The 18,120-nt window shown below is 41.3% G+C and overlaps 1 non-coding gene across 1 annotated transcript; it reads right to left on the reverse strand.

The window, feature by feature from the left end:
* Positions 1-4,955: 4,955 nt before the first annotated feature.
* LOC141687714 (small nucleolar RNA R71) lies at positions 4,956-5,062 on the reverse strand. The gene has a single exon (XR_012561200.1). It is a non-coding gene; the product is annotated as a small nucleolar RNA R71 (small nucleolar RNA).
* Between the last annotated feature and the right edge of the window lie 13,058 nt (positions 5,063-18,120).

The following is an 18,120-nucleotide window of genomic DNA, read 5'->3' on the forward strand; positions in this document are numbered from 1 at the left end:
CTTTTGACAGATGCTTATATGACTTGGGAGCTAGCATTAATCTAATGCCCTTGTCAATCTTCAAGCAGTTGGACTTACCTGATCCAAAACTGACTTATATGACCTTGCAGTTGGCCGACCATTTTATTACATATCCGTGAGGTATTGTGGAGGATGTCTTGGTCAAGGTTGATAAACTCATCTTCCCTGTTGATTTTGTAATTCTTGATTTTGAGGAGGATAAGAAGATTCCCATAATCTTGGGAAGACCTTTCTTGGCAACTGGCCGAACCTTGATAGATGTGAAGAAGGGTGACCTTACAATGCGAGTGCTGGATCAGGATGTAACTTTTAATATGTTCAATGATATGAAATTTCCTACGAAAAATGAGGAGTGCTTAAAGGTGAAGTTGGTCGATTATGTGGCTACTTCAGAACTTGATCAATTTCAAGGTCCGGTGCCTTAGAAAAAGCCTTATTGGGAAATTTAGATAGTGAAGATGATAAAGCAGAAGAACAATTGTAATATTTGAATGCTTCTCCTTAGAAGAGGAAGATTGATATACCTTTTGAATCTCTTGGGATGGAGGAATTGAACAAAGCTCCGAAATGCCTCAAGCCATCTATTGAGGAAGCTCCCACTCTTGAGCTTAAGCCTTTACATGAGCATTTGAGGTATGTGTTTTTAGGTTATGCATCTACTTTGCCTGTTATTATTGCATCTGACCTTTCATGTAGTGACAAGTAAAAGCTCCTGAGGATTCTGAGAGATTTCAAATCGGCAATTGGTTGGACTATAGCAGATATCAAGAGAATCATCCATTCTTACTACATGCATAAAATTCTGCTAGAGGAAGGTAGCAAGCCTAAGATCGAGCATCAAAGAAGAATTAATCCAATCATGAAGGAAGTAGTGAAGAAGGAAATTCTTAAGTGGCTAGATGCAGGAATCATCTATCCTATTTCTGACAGTTCATGGGTAAGCCCGGTTCAATGTGAGCCAAAGAAAGGTGGAATTACTGTGGTAGCAAATGAGAAGAATGGGCTTATTCCTACTAGAACAATCACGGGGTGGAGAGTTTGCATGGACTACAGGAAGCTCAACAAAGCCACAAGGAAGGATCACTTCCCTTTCCCCTTCATTGATCAGATGCTTGATAGATTGGTCGGTCATGAGTACTACTGTCTTCTGGATGGTTATTCATGGTACAATCAGATTTGTACTGCTCTTGAAGATCAGGAGAAAACTACCTTCACTTGTCCATTTGGTACTTTCGCCTTCAGAGGAGTTTCTTTTGGTCTGTGTGGTGGGCCATCCATATTTCAGAGATGTATGATGGCCATCTTTTCTGATATGATTGGCCAGAATGTGGAGGTGTTCATGGACGACTTCTCTGTAGTTGGCGATTCTTTTGACGAATGCTTGCAAAATCTTGGACACGATCTCAAGAGGTATGTTGAGACCAATCTAGTTCTCAATTGGGAGAAATGCCACTTTATGGTGCAAAAGGGCATTTTTATCGGGTACAAAGTTTCTAGTAAGGGTCTTGAGGTGGACAAAGCCAAGGTGGGGGTCATTGAGAATCTTCCTCCACCTATTTTTATTAAGGGAATTCGCAGTTTTCTTGGTCATGCGGGTTTCTATAGGCGTTTTATCAAAGACTTCTTGAAAATTTCAAAGCCATTGTGCAGTTTTCTAGAGAAAGATGTTCTTTTCAAGTTTGATGACGAGTGCCTTGCAGCATTTAAAACATTGAAGATGAGTTTAATCACGGCACCGGTCATAATTGCACCTGATTGGAATGAACCTTTTGAGATGATGTGCGATACAAGTGACTATGCAGTTGGAGCAGTTGTTGGGCAGAGGAAGAACAACATATTTCATGTGGTCTATTATGCTAGTAAGACCCTAAATGGTGCTCAACTGAATTATACTACTACGGAGAAAGAACTTTTGGCTATTGTTTATGGTTTTGAGAAATTTCGATCTAATCTACTTGGACTAAGGTGACAATTTTCACTGATCATGCTGCAATTCGATATCTCATCTCAAAGAAGGATTCAAAGTGTTGATTGATTAGATGGGTTCTTTTGCTTCAAGAATTTGAACTAGAGATCAAGGACAGAAAGGGAACTGAAAATCAAGTCGATGATCATCTCTCGTGTTTAGAGAATCCTAATGCTACTTTCTTGGATAAGACATTGATAAATGAGTCTTTTCCTGATGACCAGCTGTTTGGAGTGCAAGAGGAAGAACCATGGTTCGCAGACATTGTGAACTACCTTGTGAGTAATATCATGCCTCCCGATTTATCTTATGCTCAAAGGAAGAAGTTTCTACATGAAGTGAAGTGGTATATGTGGGATGAACCGTTTCTTTTTCGACAAGAAGCTCACCAAATCATCAGGAGATGTATTCCTTACACCGAAACGGGGGGGATCTTGCGAGATTGCCACTCAACGGCTTATCGAGGACATTATGGTGGAGAAAAGACAGCAGCTCGTGTTCTTCAAGCAGGTTTCTTTTGGCCGACATTGTTTAAAGATGCTCACCAGTTCGTTTTGAAATGTGATCGATGTCAACGTGTGGGTAATATGTCTAAGAAGGATGAGATGCCTCTTAATGTGCTTCTCGAGGTTGAGGTCTTCGATGTTTGGGGAATTGACTTCATGGGGCCATTTGTCCCATCTTGTACCAATCAGTATATCTTGTTGGCAGTTGATTACGTGTCGAAATGGGTTAAAGTTAAGGCGTTACCAACAAACGATGCAAAGGTGGTGCTTAATTTTCTTCACAAACAGATATTCACAAGGTTTAGAACTCCAAGAGTCATAATCAGTGATGAGTGATAAGTGGCATTTTATACCACTTAGAACGTCTTAAAATGGCTTAAATTGGTGTCTTGAAATCAAGTATTTTGTGTATTTGATGCGTTTTTCTAGTGTTTATGCATTTCAGGGTATTAGTTGCATTTCGGAGGAGGAATCATCAAGAATAATCCTTGGCATGTGTTCACCATTGCGAGAGGAAAAGAACGGGCAGATTACGGCGAAGAAACGGAGCAAACCTGGAATTTTTCCAGTAGGGTCCTGCGCGCCCGCGCAGCAATGCTGAGCGGCCGCGCAGCAGCCTTGCGCGCCCGCGCAGAAATGCTGAGCGGCCGCGCAGGGTCGGGGAAAAAGCTGAATTATTTTAGACTTCTACTTCTGTTTGGCTTCCAACTTCTATGTAATCTGAGTTTTATGGGACTATTATATAAGTAGATTTGAGACGTTTTCATAGAGAATATGAAGGAGATTATGTTTTAGATTGTGTTTGGCGCAAGAAGCGAATGAGATAAGGAAGAAGACCGATTTAGCACACTGCAGCGAAGAGGAAGCATATTTTCTTGTGATTCTTGTTTCGTTGTAACGTTGGATGCTAGTTTTCTTGCTTTGACTTATTTACTCTTGTGACATACTCTGTTTTAATATAATTAGTTTAGTTATTATTTTCTTGTGTTGTTTATCATGATTTCATATGAACCCATGATGGCGATAAGTTCTATTATGGGCTAATCGTGATCATGGGGTTGCAACGGATTTATTATGGAATTCTTTAGTTAATTGTTTAATACTTTAGTGTGTGATGATTGCATGATATCTAGTATTGGTTGTGCGTATTCGTCTTATGTGCGTCGCGAACATATAAGATAGGGTGTTAATCTCTTGTGAAGTGACGGTGGATCTTGAGATTTAGAACTTGCCATGCTAGCATAGGTTCATGTACGTTGTGCATGATTAGTGGGTAACTCTAACAGTTTTATTTGCCCTATGTAATCAAAAGGGATAACTTATGTTTAAATCGTTGTGTTGTCAATTTCTGTAGACATATAGGAACTCAACATGATTGATGACTATTCAACTTCTATCTTAATTGTGGATGCTTGGTAGAATGGTATTAGTACAATGAAAGTTGGCTTTTATCAGTTTCGTGTTATTCGATTAATGTCATCACTGTCACATGCTAAAGGTAATAACAATGGCTATAGAAGGAAGTAATAATGAAGTTGTGATCTCATGAGTGTTTTATTATTGATAAATTGAAGTGTTAGTTAAGTGGTTAATTAAGTAGTTAATTATAGTTAATATTTAATCAACAATTTTAAGTGTTATTATCTTAACATTGAGAAGTAGTCATACATTGGTGAGTGAGTTTAATTAGACAATAACTTAGTCTGAGTCTCTGAGGGAACGAACTAGAAAGTATTCTATATTACTTGCGAACACGTATACTTGCGTGAATATTAGTGCATGTTTTCGCCCTAACAAGTTTTTGGCGCCGCTGCCGGGGACTCGGCGTATTTGTTTAGTTTATGTACTTACCATCATTGGTCATTAGGACTCAGTGATTAGGACGTAGTAGTTAATTACTCTTTTCGGTTGTGTTTCAGGTACTTTAGCAAGCGTTTATGCAAACTCGTTCTCGTGCTCGCAAGAGGACCTTAGATACAGCTGAGGAGAAAGACGAAGTTCTTGATACTCCGGAGAAGTTAGATTTTGAGGATTCGGATTCAGGAACTGAGCAGAAAGAACCAGTAAACATGGGAGATCGTATTGTTCAAGCTGATCCAGCTCTTATGGATTTTTCTCGGCCTAAAATTGATGACATTCAGTCAAGGATCCTTCATCCGGCTATTCAAGCTAACACATTTGAAATCAAGTCGGGCACTATTCAGATGGTGCAAAATTCTGTTTCTTTTGGAGGAGCGGCAACTGAAGACCCCAACATGCACATAAGGAATTTTGTCGAGATCTGCAGCACTTTTAAGTATAATGGCGTGACTGATGAGGCTATCAAGTTGAGGCTTTTCCCATTCTCACTGAGGGATAAAGCTAAAGACTGGTTACATTCTGAACCAGCTGGGTCCATCACTACGTGGCAAGATCTTGCGCAAAAGTTTCTGGTAAAGTTTTATCCAATGGCAAAGACTGCTGCTATGAGGAGTGCTCTTACTCAGTTTGCGCAGCAACCTATAGAATCTATGTGCGAGGCTTGGGAACGCTACAAGGAAATGTTGAGAAAATGTCCACATCATGGAATTCCGGATTGGATGGTAATCACTGGTTTTTATAATGGTTTGGGGGCCCAATCTCGGCCCATGCTCGATGCAGCAGCTGGAGGCGCCTTATGGGCTAAAAGCTATACTGAGGCGTATAATCTTATCGAGACGATGGCTGCAAATGAGCATCAAAACCCAACTCAGAGGATGACATCAGGCAAGGTAGCAGGTATTCTGGAAGTTGATGCAGCCACCGCTATTGCAGCCCAGCTCCAAGCGCTATCAATGAAGGTTGATTCTTTGGCTACGTATGGAGTTAATCAAATAGCTATGGTTTGTGAGCTTTATGCAGGTTCTCATGCTACGGATCAGTGTTCTCTTGTCAACGAATCTGTTCAGTATGTGAATAATTATCAGCGACAACAGTAGCCTGTGCCAGCGACCTATCATCCTAACAACAGAAATCATCCAAATTTCAACTGGGGGAATAATCAGAATGCTATTCAGCCAACATATCAGCAAGGAGTAAGTAAACAGTTTAACCCACCTGGATTCCAGCAACCACAGCAGTATGCTACAAGGCAATCATATCCTCAACAGGGAAGTGCAGCTGCACCTACTAGTGCTGATTTTGAGGAACTTAAGCTGTTGTGCAAGAGTCAGGCGGTTTCTATCAAGACCTTGGAAAATCAAATCGGTCAATTAGCCAATGCAGTGCTCAATCGTCAACCTGGCACTCTTCCCAGTGACACAGAAGTACCAGGCAGGAAGGAAGCTAAAGAGCAAGTCAAGGCTATTACCTTAAGGTCTGGAAAAGTAGCTGATGCTGAAAAGGCAAAAGAAGTCGAAGCTGAAGTTAGAGATGAAGAATCTAAGCAAAAGGAGAAAGTGGCGGAACCAAAGAAGACTACTGTTGAACACACTCTGCCTGAGGCTAATATAGGGGAGAAACAACTCTATCCTCCACCACCTTTTCCTAAGAGATTGCAGCAACAAAAGCTGGATAGACAGTTCGGGAAGTTTCTGGAGGTGTTCAAGAAACTTTACATCAATATACCTTTCGCTGAGGCGCTGGAACAAATGCCTAGTTATGCGAAGTTTATGAAGACTATTCTTTCAAGGAAGGTGAAACTGGATGACCTTGAAACCGTTGCTCTCACGGAAGAATGCAGCGCGGTTCTGCAACAAAAGTTACCACCAAAACTGAAAGATCCAGGAAGCTTCACCATTCCTTGCACCATTGGCAATCTAACTTTTGATAAGTGCCTTTGTGATTTGGGAGCAAGCATTAATCTGATGCCATTGTCGATCTTTAAAAAGCTGAATCTGCCTGATCCAAAACCCACATACATGTCGCTACAATTGGCGGACCATTCCATTACTTACCCAAGGGGCATAGTTGAGGATGTGCTCGTCAAGGTGGATAAGCTCTTCTTTCCTGCAGATTTTGTTATTCTGGATTTTGAGGAAGATAAGAAGATTCCCATAATCTTGGGGAGGCCTTTCTTGGCTACTGGCCGTACCTTGATAGATGTGCAAAAAGGGGAACTTACTATGCGGGTCCAAGATCAGGATGTGACCTTCAACGTATTCAAGGCAATGAAATTCCCTACAGAAGATGAGGAGTGCTTAAAAGTGGATGTGATTGATTCTGCGGTTACTTCGGAACTCGATCACATGCTAATGTCTGATGCATTGGAAAAGGCCTTAGTGGGGGATTTTGACAGCGATGATGAAGATAGCAACGAGCAATTACAATATCTGAACGCTTCTCCATGGAAGCGAAAGCTCGACATACCATTTGAATCTCTTGGTACTTCTGACCTTAAGAATGCTGAAGGAAAGCTCAAACCATCAATAGAGGAAGCACCTACCTTGGAGCTCAAACCATTACCTGAACACTTGAGGTATGCTTTTTTAGGTGATTCATCTACGTTACCTGTTATTATTTCAGCTGACCTTTCAGGTAGTGAGGAAGACAAGCTCTTAAGGATTTTGAGAGAATTCAAATCGGCTATAGGATGGACCATAGCAGACATCAAGGGGATAAGTCCTTCATATTGTATGCATAAAATTCTGTTAAAGGAAGGTAGTAAGCCAACTGTGGAACAGCAGCGAAGATTGAACCCGATCATGAAGGAGGTGGTGAAGAAAGAAATTCTGAAATGGCTAGATGCAGGCATCATTTATCCTATTTCTGACAGCTCGTGGGTGAGCCCCGTGTAATGTGTACCTAAGAAAGGAGGTATCACTGTGGTCGCAAATGAAAAGAATGAGTTCATCCCTACTCGAACAGTTACAGGATGGAGAGTATGCATGGATTATAGAAAATTGAACAAAGCCACAAGGAAGGATCACTTCCCTCTCCCATTCATTGATCAAATGCTTGACAGATTGGCGGGACATGAGTATTTTTGTCTTCTGGATGGTTATTCCGGGTATAATCAGATTTGTATTGCACCAGAGGATCAGGAAAAGACTACCTTCACTTGTCCATTTGGCACATTTGCTTTTCGTAGAGTTTCGTTTGGGTTATGTGGCGCCCCGGCCATCTTTCAGAGATGTATGATGGCTATATTCTCTGACATGATTGGAAATAACGTCGAAGTGTTCATGGATGACTTCTCCATCTTTGGACACTCATATGATGAATGTTTGAATAATCTGCGCGCCGTACTCAAAAGATGCGTGGAAACTAATTTGGTGCTTAATTGGGAGAAATGTCATTTTATGGTGCGTGAAGGCATTATCCTTGGGCATAAGGTCTCTAGCAAAGGTCTGGAGGTGGACAAGGCCAAGGTGGGAGTCATTGAAAATCTTCCCCCGCCTAATTCGGTGAAAGGAATCCGTAGTTTTCTCGGTCATGCGGGTTTTTATCGGTGATTCATCAAGGACTTTTCAAAGATATCTAAGCCGTTGTGCAATTTACTTGAGAAAGATGTGCCTTTCAAATTTGATGATGAATGTTTGGCAGCATTCGAGACTCTCAAGGAGAATTTGATCACGGCACCAGTTATTACAGCACCAGATTGGACAGAACCGTTTGAGATGATGTGTGATGCGAGTGACTATGCGGTAGGTGCAGTTCTGGGACAGCGCAAGAAAAATCTCTTCCATGTGGTCTACTATGCGAGTAAGACTTTAAATGGGGCCCAATTGAACTACACCACTACTGAGAAGGAACTTTTGGCTATAGTCTTTGGCTTTGAGAAATTTCGATCTTATCTGCTTGGTACGAAAGTGACAGTATTCACTGATCATGCAGCTATTCGCTATCTGGTTTCTAAGAAGGATTCAAAGCCGAGACTCATTCGTTGGGTGCTTTTACTTCAAGAATTTGAGTTAGAGATCAAAGATAGAAAAGGTACTAAGAATCAAGTAGCTGACCATCTCTCTAGGTTGGAGAATCCCGATTCTACTTCACAAGATAGGACGTTAATCAATGAATCTTTTCCGGATGAGCAGTTGTTTGCAATTCAGAAGGAAGAACCATGGTTTACAGATATTGTAAACTATCTTGTCAGTAATATAATGCAGCTTAATTTGACATCCGCTCAAAAGAAGAAGTTTCTGCATGAGGTGAAGTGGTATATGTGGGATGAACCATATTTGTTTAGACAGGGAGCTGATCAGATCATCAGGAGATGTATCCCGTTCTGTGAGACGGAGGGGATATTACGAGACTGCCATTCCACGGTTTATGGTGGACACTATGGAGGTGAGAAGACGGCAGCTCGTATTCTGCAATCAGGTTTTTTCTGGCCTACTTTGTTCAAGGATGCTCATCAGTTTGTTTTAAGGTGTGATCGTTGCCAAAGAGTGGGAAATTTGTCAAGGAAGGATGAGATGCCATTAAATGTGATGCTTGAAGTCGAGGTCTTTGATGTATGGGGAATCGATTTCATGGGGCCTTTTATCTCGTCTTGCAATAATCAGTACATCTTGCTGGCAGTCGATTATGTCTCAAAATGGGTCAAAGTTAAAGCTTTACCGACAAATGATGCAAAGGTAGTACTAAATTTTCTTCATAAGCAAATTTTTACAAGGTTTGGAGCGCCTCGAGTAATCATAAGTGATGAAGGATCACATTTTTGCAACCGTAAGTTCACTTCTATGATGCAGCGTTATAATGTGAATCATCGAGTAGCTACTGCCTATCATCCGCAAACAAATGGTCAAGCGGAAGTGTCTAACAGAGAGATAAAGCGCATTCTAGAGAAGGTTGTTTGTCCGTCAAGGAAGGATTGGTCTTTAAAGCTCGATGAAGCTGTTTGGGCTTACAGAACAGCATACAAAACTCCACTTGGGATGTCACCGTTTCAGTTGGTGTACGGTAAGGGATGTCATCTACCGGCGGAGCTTGAGCATAAGGCCTACTGGGCATTGAAGAAATTAACAGCTTAATGAACTTGATGAATTTCGACTTCAAGCGTACGAGAATAACAAAATGTATAAGGAAAAGGTGAAGAGGTGGCACGATAGGAAGCTACATCCTAAGTTATTTGTGCCAGGGAAACAAGTTCTGTTATTCAACTCTCGGCTCCGACTTTTTCCTGGGAAGTTGAAATCAAGGTGGTCTGGACCTTTTATTGTCAAAACTGTGTTTCCACATGGAGCGGTGGAAATTTTTGAGAATGATTCGGACCAAGCATTCAAGGTTAACGGTCAGCGGTTGAAGCACTACTATGGGGACATGGCAAACCGAGAGGTGGTTAGTGCCATTTTGTTGACTACTTGAGAAAGGTACGGAACGTCAAGCTAATGACGAAAAAGAAGCGCTGCGTGGGAGGCAACCCATGAATTGTTGTTACAGGAACCCTTAGAAGTTAATAACCTATCCAAAAACACAAAAAAATCAGAAAACAGGGGCTGAAAAAAAATTTCCAGAGACCCTCTGCGCGCCCGTGCAGCTATGCTGAGCGGCCGCACAGCTTGCTGCGCGCCCGCGCAGAAATGCTGAGCGGCCGCGCAGGGGTCGAGTTCCAGAAAATTTTTTACAGTTCAGAAAAAAAAAAAAACAAAAAAACAAAAAAACAAAAACCCATCACAGCCCATAAACCCACGAATTCTTTTCCCATTACCCCATGATTTTATCCCTCAACCCCACTCCTAATCTAATTTAACCTACTCCACATCCTATATATACATACACCTATCCTACATATCTCCCACAAACTTCCTACACTTAAACCCTCTCATAAACATCAAAAATCAGTTCTTACACACTTTTATTCACAAATCAATGGCACCCAAGAGAGCACGCACTATTGACAGCAGCAGCACAGTTCCTACTGCTGATTCATCAAGGGGTACTGCTGCAAGGCCTCGGTTAACTGACAGAGCTGCGGAGGAGGAGTACACTAGGCTGTTGGGGAAGCCGATTCTGAAGGAGAGGGGGTTTTTACCATCAGGGAGGGATGGTGAGTTGTTGCCCATGATTGCAGAGAAGGGGTGGATAGCTTTTTGTGAGTCACCCGAAGCAGTACCGATGAGTGTTGTTCGCGAGTTCTACGCGAACGCGAAGGCTGAAAAGAATGGGTTTTCTATAGTTCGTGGGCTGACGGTTGATTATCATCCTGCGGCGCTTCGCCGTGTGATTGGACAGCGAGAGAGGAAGCCCGAGGAGGAGAACTGGAATGAAAAGACTGCTGAGGATTTTGACTTGGATTTGATTTGTGCGACTCTCTGTCGACCGGGCACAGTTTGGAACCGCAGTCCAGCCAATAATGAGTATCGTCACTTTCCGGCGATCGCCATGAACAGGTATGCCCGTGCATGGAATGCATTTATATGTGCTAATATTTTGCCTTCTTCACATGCACACGAGGTCACAGTTGAGAGAGCACAGTTGTTGTGGGGAATTCTGGATGAGGAATACTATGTGGACCTTGGTGAGTTTATCTACCAAGGAATTCTGAAGTTTTTGAGGGGAGCAAAGCATATGAACATCCCTTATGCATCCACGGTTACGAAGCTATGCCGAGTAGTAGGAGTGAACTGGCCGGCTCATAAGCAGTTGTAGTTTCCAGCAGCTCCGATAGATTCTGGCACTCTGAATGGGATGCAGGAGTGGACCGGTGGTGAGCCTAAGGAGCATGGGCTGGGTTATCGTCTTCCAGGAGGACGTCCAGCACGAGGTGCTACTATGGCTAGGCCAGGGCGTGGTGAGGCTGGTTCTTCGAGAGCTCAGGAGGGTGCTGGGATGGGTGATGCCCAGTATAGGAGGCTTTCACGGCGGATGGATGCCATGTATGAGACGCAGAGCAGGTTTGCTCAGGAGCTCACTCTTGCGTTAGGGACTGCTTTTCGAGGCCTTGGAGCTGATATCCAGTGGCCAGTTTTTGGTGAGGACTCTGCATACCCGCCGCCTGATACTCCACCCACTGAGGGTGATGATGATGATGACTCCGAGTAGGTATACCCTGTGTTCCTTTCTACTACCTTCACTGGGGACAGTGAAGATTTTAAGTTTGGGGGTGGTAGTTAAGGAATATTTTGTGTGTGTCATATAGCTGCATATTCATGATAGTTAGTTCATATAGTTTTTTTTTATATAGCTTTATTTGTTTGTCATATCATATAGCTCATGCATATACCATGATCCCTTTTGCAATGATTTATCGACTGAATTGTGATATTGATGCGAGTGTAGTGATAGCATTAAAGTGATATTAAGTTGTGTAGGTTGATATGCATGCTAGAAGCACTTGTATTTTCACTAAGTCTTAGAGAATGCTTAAGGGCTAGATTGTTGTTATGATCTGATTATTTTCGAGGATAATCTATTTATTATGCTTAGAATTTGATAATAGGTTCTTAGTGGTAAAGGCATGAAAAAGAAAAAAAAATGGAGTAAAAATGGAATTTGTTGCTAGTTGTGGCTAGGCGTCAAATGGCTAGTAGCCGGCTCGCATGTTATGCGAGTAGTCTAGGGTTGAGCAAGATGGAGCGAAACGCACTTGCTCAGAAAAGAAAAAAAAATTGCATAATTGATCAAGAGTGGGCTCTTTGGTATTCGAGTTATTAAGTTCTTAGGGGACTTTGTGCCTAGTGACCTAAGGCTTTTAGAGTCTGGGATCCGCTAACCTAACGCTCGTTACATGGATATCATTGTATAAGTCTTTTGTGAACCTCACTCATTGCACGGTCAAATAAGCATTTGAGTTGTAAATAAAAAGCACGATTCCGTAGTAAGCTCCAGAGTTCTTGTAGTGTTGTATATCACTTTGTGCCTAGAATTTTTATTCTTTGTATAATCGTAGGATTGCCTTGAGGATAGTCTAGTCATAGTAATTGGTCTAGTTCCGAAGCATATCTGTTAAGCATTTGCACACACCACGTTTCTGGCTGTATGTCCGTTTGCATGAGTTTATTGATCTTTAGTGTCTAACTGCATTCGTTGAGACGTGACAATTTGGTTGGTTAATTGTAGTAAGGGGCATCGTTGCATTTTCATATAGATTGCATTCATGCATATTTTTATTTGTTTTGAGTCTGTGATGCTTGAGGACAAGCATCGATTTAAGTTTGGGGGTGTGATAAGTGGCATTTTATACCACTTAGAACGTCTTAAAATGGCTTAAATTGGTGTCTTGAAATTAAGTATTTTGTGTATTTGATGCGTTTTTCTAGTGTTTATGCATTTCAGGGTATTAGTTGCATTTCGGAGGAGGAATCATCAAGAATAAGCCTTGGCATGTGTTCACCATTGCGAGAGGAAAAGAACGGGCAGATTACGGCGAAGAAACGGAGCAAACCTGAAATTTTCCAGTAGGGTCCTGCGCGCCCGCGCAGCAATGCTGAGCGGCCGCGCAGCAGTCTTGCGTGCCTGCGCAGAAATGCTGAGCGGCCGGGGTCGGGGAAAAAGCTGAATTATTTTAGACTTCTACTTCTGTTTGGCTTCCAACTTCTATGTAATCTGAGTTTTATGGGACTATTATATAAGTAGATTTGAGACGTTTTCATAGAGAATATGAAGGAGATTATGTTTTAGATTGTGTTTGGCGCAAGAAGCGAAGGAGATAAGGAAGAAGACCGATTTAGCACACTGCAGCGAAGAGGAAGCATATTTTCTTGTGATTCTTGTTTCGTTGTAACGTTGGATGCTAGTTTTCTTGCTTTGACTTATTTACTCTTGTGACGTACTCTGTTTTAATATAATTAGTTTAGTTATTATTTTCTTTTGTTGTTTATCATGATTTCATATGAACCCATGATGGCGATAAGTTCTATTATGGGCTAATCGTGATCATGGGGTTGCAACGGATTTATTATGGAATTCTTTAGTTAATTGTTTAATACTTTAGTGTGTGATGATTGCATGATATCTAGTATTGGTTGTGCGTATTCGTCTTATGTGCGTCGCGAACATATAAGATAGGGTGTTAATCTCTTGTGAAGTGACGGTGGATCTTGAGATTTAGAACTTGCCATGCTAGCATAGGTTCATGTACGTTGTGCATGATTAGTGGGTAACTCTAACAGTTTTATTTGCCCTATGTAATCAAAAGGGATAACTTGTGTTTAAATCGTTGTGTTGTCAATTTCTGTAGACATATAGGAACTCAACATGATTGATGACTATTCAACTTCTATCTTAATTGTGGATGTTTGGTAGAATGGTATTAGTACAATGAAAGTTGGCTTTTATCAGTTTCGTGTTATTCGATTAATGTCATCACTGTCACATGCTAAAGGTAATAACAATGGCTATAGAAGGAAGTAATAATGAAGTTGTGATCTCATGAGTGTTTTATTATTGATAAATTGAAGTGTTAGTTAAGTGGTTAATTAAGTAGTTAATTATAGTTAATATTTAATCAACAATTTTAAGTGTTATTATCTTAACATTGAGAAGTAGTCATACATTGGTGAGTGAGTTTAATTAGACAATAACTTAGTCTGAGTCTCTGAGGGAACGAACTAGAAAGTATTCTATATTACTTGCGAACGCGTATACTTGCGTGAATATTAGTGCATATTTTCGCCCTAACAATGAGGGGTCGCATTTTTGCAATCGCAAGTTCACTACTATGATGAAAAGGTATAATATGAATTATCGCATTGCTATGGCTTATCATCCTCAGACAAATGGTCAAGCTGAGGTGTCTAACAGAGAGATCAAGCGCATTTTATAGAAAGTGGTGTGTCCATCGAGGAAAGATTTATTTTGAAGCTTGATGAAGTTGTTTGGGCGTATAGAACAGCATATAAGGCTCCATTGGGAATATCGCCGTTTCAGTTGGTCTAGGGTAAGGGGTGTCATTTTCCTGTGGAGCTCGAGCATAAGGCTTATTGGGCTTTGAAGAAATTGAATCTTGACTTGGATGTGGCTGAAAAGAAGAGGATGCTTCAATTGAATGAACTCGACGAGTTTCGACTTTAAGCTTATGAGAACAACAAAATGTATAAGGAGAAAGTCAAGAGGTGGCATGATCGAAGTCTAGTGCTCAAATCATTCATTTCGGGGCAACAAGTTCTTTTGTTCAACTCTCGTCTCCATTTTTTTCCTGGGAAGTTGAAGTCAAGGTGTTCAGGACCCTTCATAATCAAAACTGCGTTTCCATATGGAGCGGTGGAAATTTTTGAGAATGATCTGGGCCAAGCATTCAAGGTAAACGATCAGAGGTTGAAACATTATTATGGGGACACGGCAAACCGCAAGGCGGTTAGTTCCATTCTATTATCCATTTGAGCCCAAGTTTGTTGTACTTTAGTAGGTAGAGGAAGCAATAAGAAAGGAGAAAAACATAAAAAATCAGAAAAAGAAAAAAATTTAGGGCCAACTCCAGTGACCAAGCGCGTCCGCGCTGATCCAGCGTGCGGCCGTGCTGTTTTTTCCAGAAGGTAAGCGCGCCCGCGCTGTCCAAGCGCGCGCCCGCGCTGATTTTCCAGAGAGTGAGTGCGCCCGCGCTGTCCAAGCGTGCGCACGCGCTGTCCAAGCGTGCGCCCTCGCTGTCCAAGCATGCGCCCGTGCTGGGTCCCTGTTCGAAAAAAACTAAAAATAGAAGAATGAAGAGAAAATCAGGATTTTTACTCAAAAATCGATTCCAACTCAATTTTTACTCTTCCACATTCCATAATTCCCTTTCCAAATCAAACCCATTATTTCCACTATTCCCATAATCAATTCCCACTTCGATTCCTTATCAAATTCTCACCTCTCCACCTATAAATACATATACTTCTACACAAACTTCTTCACCACATCACAAATTCTCAAACATAAATCTCTCTCAAACACTTAACTTTTATTCTCTCTCATTCAATCCCAATGGCACCGAAGAGGCAAAGAATGCAAGTTAGCAGCAGAACCACCGATTCTTCATCTGCGGGTGGTGTGAGGCCAAGGTTTTCTACTCTGGAGGCTGAAAAGGAGTACACGAGGCTTCCTTCGAAGCCTATTGCTAAGGAGCGAGGTTTTCTGCCATCAGGGAAGGATGGTAAGCTGTTGGAGATGATTCTTGAGATGGGATGGGTTCCTTTTTGTGAGGCTCCCGCTGCTGTGCCCATGAGTGTTGTGCAGGAGTTCTATGCTAACGCCAAGGTGGAGAAGAATGTCTTGACGGTGGTTTGAGGGAGGACTGTGCAGTATACTGTAGAGGCTATCAGGATGGTAATTAGGCATCCCGCGAGGAAGGTGGGTCAGGACACTTGGAACGATAAGACTTCCGAGGACTTTAACTTGGATATGATCATTATGACTTTGTGTGTGCCTGAGACTCATTGGAAGTTCAATAGGGGCACTACTGATTACTCCACATTCCTTACGTCGTGCATGAACAGGTTTACACGGGCTTAGAACTCATTTATTTATGCTAACATCATGCCATCTTCGCATGTGCATGAGATTACTGTGAAGCGTGCTCGTCTACTATGGGGTATTCTTCAGGGCGATTACATTGATTTGGGATGGTGATATATCAGGGGATTTTGAGATTCTTGAGAGGAGGTACTACAGGTGCTATTCCTTATGCGTCCGTGGTGACAAAGTTGTGCGTGGTAGTTGGTGTTCATTGGCCTGCACATGAGCAGCTTCAGCTTCCCAGTGCTCCTATCGACTGTTCTACACTGTTGAGCATGCATGAGTGGTATGGAGGGAAGCCCGATCCTAAGGGGCTTGGGTATTCATATGATCATCTTCCAAGTGGTGTGCCCATGGATCAGGCTACTGCACAAGGTTCTCAGCATGCCCATCAAGCAGCTTGGAGGGCTCAGTTAGGAGAGTAGGCTGGCTCGTCGCAGCAGCAACAACAAGAGGCAGCAGGACCAGATATTGGAGCTGGTTTGAGTTCGACGCAGTATAGGCGTCTAGCTAGGAGGATGGATGCGATGCACGAAATCCATAGTCGGTTTGCACACGATCTCACCCAGGCACTTGGGACTGCATTTAGAGCCACAGAGGTTGATATCCAGTGGCCAGTATTTGGTAAGGACTCCGTGTAACACCCCAGATCCGGGGTCAGGGATCCGGGTCGTCACGGTCTTTCTTTCCACAATTATCACTTAACTTAATTAATAATAAACAACCTCATACTGTGACCCCACACTAACACACACCACCACACGTCATAGTCTCAGAGATAAAATTGAAATAAGTACAAGTCCTTGAATCCACAATTAAAAGTTATTACAACCCAAAATGATTACTTGATAAGTTTATAGTTAATTGCCATTATCTGCCATAAGTTATAATTATACATAATTGATTCTCAAAAGTAGAATGTCTGATATACAGATATATCTACCTCTGCAGCTATAGCAGCTACGATCTCAACGGGAAGGCGCGGGGCGCTTCCCACGCTCTTGCGCTGGGTCTGCTTGAGCCTGGCCATCTTTCCTAACTGTTGTTGTGTGATGAAGAAATGAAGCAAGAGTGAGCATTACAGCTCGCAAGATAATATATAGTGTAATCAATAATGCAAGTATCTAAATAGATAACTTACTGAAAACCTTTATCAAGTGTAAGATAATTACTTACTGGATATAAGCTTAAAGGAAGACGAAGTTACCAAATACTTCACTATACTTATATCATTTTATAAAACCACTTGAACTACCAATGTTCAAATTATAATCAGTTTTCAACAGTTCATCACATAGATGAAACTACAAGACAAGATTTGAATAGATTAAATCTTTGAAGTATTATTGAAGGAAATGAAGTTATGATATACTTCATTAAGTTCCGATATATATATATCCACATATACATCTTCTTTATACATTTCCTGAAAACCTCTGTCATGAAAAGTGTGGACAGAGTTTGTAACATCCAATAAATTTTTGGAAGGAAAAAGAATTGTGGCATAAACCCGATATCTTGCTGATCAGGCAAAGATACCAATAAGTAACCTTTTCTACTAGTAGATGGACGAATTCCCTACTGGTCATCACCCTGGCCGCAATAGGGCCTTATGCTGGACTGCCACTCAGCCACTTACGCATTTGATGGACTCCCACTGAGCCACTTACACTATCATGGATGCCCACTGAGCCCATGTTACTTATGCCGACTCGATAGATGGACTTACTTCCCGAACGTTGGGTAAGTAATCAATTAATTTATCAAAACAGCAACCTCGTTGCGAATGTAAAATACACCACTGAGCCGGATCCCCCAGGTTTTGAGCGAATATATAAATCCCCTTTGAAAGGAAGATCTTAAATATAAAAATGAGTTTTGGGATCCGCTCTAACTTTTAAAAATCATTTTGAAGACTCGAAAACACTTTAAAGAGTGTTTGGAATACTGCTGATTTAATAAAGTAAATCAGTCTCGATATATTAGAAAATATCTGAATATTATTATTTAAATAATATTCCCATAATGATAATTCTTATATAAAAATAATTGAAGTAGAAGCTATAAAACTTATACTTAAAACGAGTATTAAATAACCAAGATATACTTATTCGAAAGTACTATCTTTATTTGAATAATCAAAAATAAGTTTGATTATCGACACCTTATTCTTTAATAAAATAAAGTATATATCTCAGCAAATAATCGGAGTCATAGATCCTCAGATGAATATTCAAATAATATTCAATAAATAATATAAACTGAGTCCTAAGCCCTCGAATGAATATTCGAATA

Source organism: Apium graveolens, chromosome 9 (assembly GCF_009905375.1).
Source record: "Apium graveolens cultivar Ventura chromosome 9, ASM990537v1, whole genome shotgun sequence".
NCBI classification, from domain to species: domain Eukaryota; kingdom Viridiplantae; phylum Streptophyta; class Magnoliopsida; order Apiales; family Apiaceae; genus Apium; species Apium graveolens.